This window comes from Solea solea, chromosome 8 (genome assembly GCF_958295425.1).
Source record: "Solea solea chromosome 8, fSolSol10.1, whole genome shotgun sequence".
NCBI lineage: Eukaryota > Metazoa > Chordata > Actinopteri > Pleuronectiformes > Soleidae > Solea > Solea solea.
In genome coordinates, this window is record NC_081141.1 from 26,948,052 (window position 1) to 26,953,614 (window position 5,563).

Consider the following 5,563-nt stretch of genomic DNA (forward strand, 5'->3'; position numbering starts at 1 on the left):
AGACACGACAGTTCACTGTATCTTCACCTCGTCACTCACTTTTAATTATGTCGATGTGATGTTTGAAGGTCGGCTTTATCATTATGCTCTAGATGCTATGGATTATATACTATTTTATGTGATGAAAACTCAGTTAGTCGATCAGGGTGAATTTCCATTTTCAGGATCACATATACTGTTACACACTCATAGGCCACTTTATTAGGTGCAACTCTGAACTGTATGTTAACAAAAAAAGAGCCAATCACATGTCATTTAGGTTTGTAGACAGTCCATTTTGAATAAATATCTGATTCTAATTATTTTGACAGGAATTACGACAAGATTCGCGATATTAGAGGGAATGTTAATTAAAAAAAACACATTTAAAATGATTACTCCGGGACATTTGTGCAGATCTGTGATTAAACAAAGATGATCTCTTCAGTCTGTAGAACATGATGTGTACAGATCAAGACGATAATTGAACTAAAATTATTATTAATTATTATTATTAATTTGGACCCATTTTGGCTTCAACAATGAATTACTTTAGTTATTAGTTTAAATAGCCCTAGTTTCATCACGTCAAATCAATTTATTTTAGAGCCCATGTTCTACATTTTACATTTCTATAATTTATAGGTTCCTAATCTTTATTATTTTGACATTTTTGCTGAACATTTCTGTATATGCGACACCTACTACACATCTATGCGTCCTGGTAGAAGGATTCCTCTCCTCTTCGGCTCATCCTGAGGTTTCGCCCCCTCCTCCCTCTCCTTAAGCACATTTAGAATAAAAAGTAGTCTATACTGTATGTCAGAATAGAAATAAATAGAATAGAAAGTCATTTTATGTCTTGCATATTACATACACAACAAAAACAGGATCGCAAGGATAAATTGCTTTAAAAATGACTTGAGGAGACTGGATAATGCTGTTAAAAATATGGATTTAGACACAGGGAATACAGCACTTGACTTTTAATCTACAGTATATATTAGTAACTGTATATATTTGTTTATCCCTGGCTCAGACTGTGAGTAGAGTTTTTTGAAAACAAATAATCTTAGAATTGATATAATGGTAGGATTTTTGTACAAAGACAGAAACTGAGAGTCTGTTTCTGCAGCCTGTGATGCCTTTGTTCGACCTTCAGAGGGCAGTAAAGTTGATTTAAGACCAGGATGGGTTAAGTATGGGTTCACTAGAGTAAAGTGCACATCACATCACAACCACTCGCCCAAAAGTAATACGTACGTGTCCATGCACGACATATGTAAAATAGTTCAAGTGCAGGCTTGAATGGTAATGAGTGACACAGGCGTCCTTGTTTAAAGCAGCGTGTAGCTTTAAAATATTAATAATAATAATAATAATAATAAGTCATGGATGTAGAGGTCAGGGTGAGAGGATCTTTCTGCCTGCACGTTTGACCCTCGTGCTGTCACTCACAGCTCGATGAAGGGCTGGAGAGAGGAGTCAGATGTGAGGAGGAGGAGGAAGAACATGGATGGTGGAGCGTGGTTAATTCCTACGAGGCCGTCACACGACAACAACGACCAAGGGGCACTCACCGAGAACCCGTGCGGCCTGAGTCGGACGTGGCAACAGTGGCACGGCATGAATGTTTAATGGCCTGCTTTTCCAAAGAGAGAACACACACATTTGGCAGCGTGTGATTCAATTAAATAGAGGGGAGGAGATGAGACGGACGTCATATTCCACTCCATTCAGTCGCTGGCAAATTAACAGAGCGCGTGTGTGTGTGTGTTTGTGTGTGTGTGTGTCCTTGCCTGCATGAGACGACTCCACCAGATTGGTGTTCAGGGTCCATTTTCACTCGTCCTCGTTGTCCTTGTGTCATATTGCAGTGTGTTAGGAGACGCACTGGAGACGATAGGAGACGCCTCATTACCAGAGCTGGCAGCCGCTATAGTGTTTGCACTTCTTATTAACTCTGTTAATTAGGCAAAAAAAGAAAGAAAACTCTTTTTTTTTCTGTTTCTAATAGCCACTGTTAAAATGTGGAATTACTAAAGATGAAAAAGATGAAAACTGCAGGGCGTAACATTTAAAAATAAATGTCTATTATACGTTCAAACCAGGGTCAAATGGCTTTACACGACTGACTAAAAAGGTACAGTGTGCAGAAATTTAGCAAACGTATTGGTAAAGTTTCATCCAGGCAGAACAGGGACTAGAGCAGGGGTCTACAACCTGTGTGTATTTTATTTTATACAAGTTTTTTCTGTAAAGCAGTACATTTGAAAATTCATGGATCACAATAACCGCACTCTGCCTCTGTAAAGCACCGTGTGTGTGATAGAATTAAATGTAACCTTGCTTGAAATAGACCTCATAATTGAGTTTTGTTATACAGATACACAAACATAACTATATTCTAATTTTCAGTGATACTGATCGCCCCCCTCCATGAGTCTGGCTGTATCATTAATCCCTGTGCCTCAAGTCTTTGCAGGACATGATCAGCAGCGACCTTCAAATATCATCTCGTCACCTTATTACTCATCTGAATCCAATACTTTGGCAGCAGCAGCAGAACAGATCTAATGTCATGCAGCGCTGCTAAAAAGATATCCGAGTTGTAATTTGATGGAACATAGCAACAATGGAAGATTAGTTGTATTAATGAATTATGAATACTAATCAGTTTGTCAAAAAAAAATGTTATATAATTTTTCATATTTCCTCAGAGCTTTCAATCATTCAGACCCTGAGAGATTAAATTAAATTGATTAATTACACCTGTAAATCCAGCATGTGGAATCCTCTCTGTAAGTGAAATTTACATCCAGGGATTAGATTTTATATTGATGTACAACATTTGAGATTTCTTGCATATTGTAGTAAGAATTTGTGTCTCAGGAGGCGTGTGTAGTTTAACTTGCAGAACAGGAGAAACAGGAAGTGTATCACAAAGTTCTCATCAAGATTATTGATCATTAAGAATCAAATTTCCCCCCCAAATAAATAGATTTTTGAGATTCTTACCAGATTAAGAGCGGTGATGAGTGAGTCAGCCATGGCATCTTTGTTGTGCATCTCTTGAGGATGTGGAGACCAAAGATTTGAGGATTCAGAGCTGAGTGATTCCACATTAAATCTGAAAAATAAGATTGATAAATCAAAACCAGGTTGTGTTTGAGCTCTTTATAGTAAAGTCACACCGAGAGATAACAAGTCTCCTTTTCTCCTGATAACTAGACAATTGTGGAGAGACTGAAAAGTGTCAGGTTGGCCCCTCAAGCACTTGTCGGGGAGGAATCAAACAACGTTTAAACAGGCCTGAATTTGATAATCGGTGTGACTGTGGTGGTTCAGTGACAGGTGAAGGGTGTCTGCTAAACACAGCATAATAATGCATCCACGGTGAGTACAGTCAACCTACATGATGGGAGATGATTCTGTGTCTTCCTTTGTAACAAAATTGATTATTCCATGATCTCAAGATAACGGACTGGAAAAAGATTTATTAGCAACCATGGCCACTCTCAGCTTCCCTAGATAAGAAGTCACAGCTGTGTTCAAGTATCAGAAGTTAGAAGAAGCCTTTAACCTTGTTATACATTCTTTTTCTACAACACTTCTCTCATTTAAATCGAGTACCTACAATACATGGTCCTGCAAACTAATACTTCCTTCAGATATTGTAAAACTTTACAATCTAGCATTTTTACAACAGTTCTTAATTCCTAATGTTGACTGTGCCTTTGCTTATTGCAGGTGCCTCTTGAAAAAGACACTTTAATCTGATTAAAATTGAAGTAAAAAGATGTATGCAAAGAGACACAGACATAAAAATGGGAATGTGAGGCGACCGTTCGATGGCGTCGAATGCAGTTAGCACAATCGAAAGCTTTTGCAGAACAAAAATCTCTATTCTTTTGTCTCGTGAGGAGAGAAAACTGCTTTCACTTGACCAGCGACTGACAATAGATTTTTTTTCTCCAGAGTTCATTGATGGAAGAAAATCACTTGTGCAGTAATGTGTTAATTAATCCCTGAAGCAGGCGTCACAGCAGAGATCTTTAATATCGAGTACGAATCAGATGTTTTGTGAACAAACAGCAATGTCTTCTTTGTTTAATGCCAAACCTAATGTAAAGAATATAAAATACAATATAAACACAGTTGCATTTCTCAAAGCCGCCTGGGCATAATGTCACCGTTAGTTAACTTGAGATGTTGACAAAGTCAGATCATTCAAACATTAATTTCCACATTAAATTACTTTTTGCTGTACAGGAAAAGGTCAACTCAGTCTAAAGGTTGATATTACACGTGGAGAGTTAATAAGAAGTCTGAAGGAATAACTAATCAAAACTACTAATAAAAACCTGATGGAGTCTGTTAGCTTGTTTGCTCCACTGAAGATCAAACTGCTTCATGTTTACAGAGGTTTATAACAGAAGAAAATGCTACAAATGCATATTTTGAATAAACTAAACGAGATTATCATTCTAACTTTTAAGAGGAAGTTCAACAGAAGCTAATGAGGCTACATGAGCTAATGAGGCTACATAAGCTAATGAGGCTAAAACTACAAACCTCACATCTTTGGGAACTTTGTGTAAGATTTTGCTCACTTTTAATCAAATAACTAAACCGTTTGAGTCTATTTTACACATTCTATGTTAACAGTAACACTGTATTTTTGTTCACATTCTCAGTAGCAAACACTCACCTGTCTCGTTTCCTGTGTTTTCCAGAGTTTGGCAAAAAGCCTGCCGACTAAATGAGACGCCCTTATATGGAATGACCACAGGAAGTGGAAGGGTCCAAGTCGCAGACAGAAAAAGGGGGGGGGGGGCTTTAATTGATTCTTTGGTTTTGTCTTGTTAATAGTTCTTTAAGATCATTATTCACTAGAAAATCATCTTTTTATAGATTGTGTGTGAGTAGATTTACGTTTCTTTGAGATTAAATATTATTATTGTTAATAATATATTTTTTATAGTTTTCACCAATGTCTCTATCTTGGATGAGCACATGACAGCATACATCTCTGTGAAAGTTTAAGTCAGGTTTGTTTTATTGCTTATTCGACCTCTTTTGTTAATCTTAGGTCATATATTACATCGTTTTTTTTACTTTTTATCGAACTTTACCTTTTTCAATGTTTCCACCTCACATTTTTCCTTTTTTTGCTCAGTCCTTAACAACAAACAAACTCTAAATTTCTTGCAGACTGTTGGTCTCATGCATTTCCACAGCCGTGTAAAGACAGTGGCAGATTATGCTGCTGATATTCACACAGTATTGAGGACACTTCATAAATCAAGAGTAACAATGGAGGTATGGAGGTATGCTATTAATCATTAAAATAAAAACCCATTAGCAAGCAAAATGACTTCAAGTAATGAAACATATATATTACTATACTATTTATATACTGCAGCCCAAGTTAAAAGCTGCACTGCAAGCCTGAAATTAAAGGTTCCTGCTTAGTTTAGCTGGAACCATAATTGCAGTTGTAGGCAAAAACTGGCTAAATTAAATTACTTGTAAATGCAAATTAGTATGAGTAGAGTATTTGTATGTGAAGGGGTGGTTGTAG

At 36.9% G+C, this 5,563-nt stretch overlaps 1 long non-coding RNA gene across 1 annotated transcript; it reads right to left on the reverse strand.

The window, feature by feature from the left end:
* Nucleotides 1–1,784: 1,784 nt before the first annotated feature.
* Nucleotides 1,785–4,752, reverse strand: LOC131463590 (uncharacterized). Its single transcript, XR_009241071.1, has 3 exons — nt 4,691–4,752; nt 2,998–3,109; nt 1,785–1,942 (listed from the first exon to the last, which is right to left on the reverse strand). It is a non-coding gene; the product is annotated as an uncharacterized LOC131463590 (long non-coding RNA).
* Nucleotides 4,753–5,563: the final 811 nt, after the last annotated feature.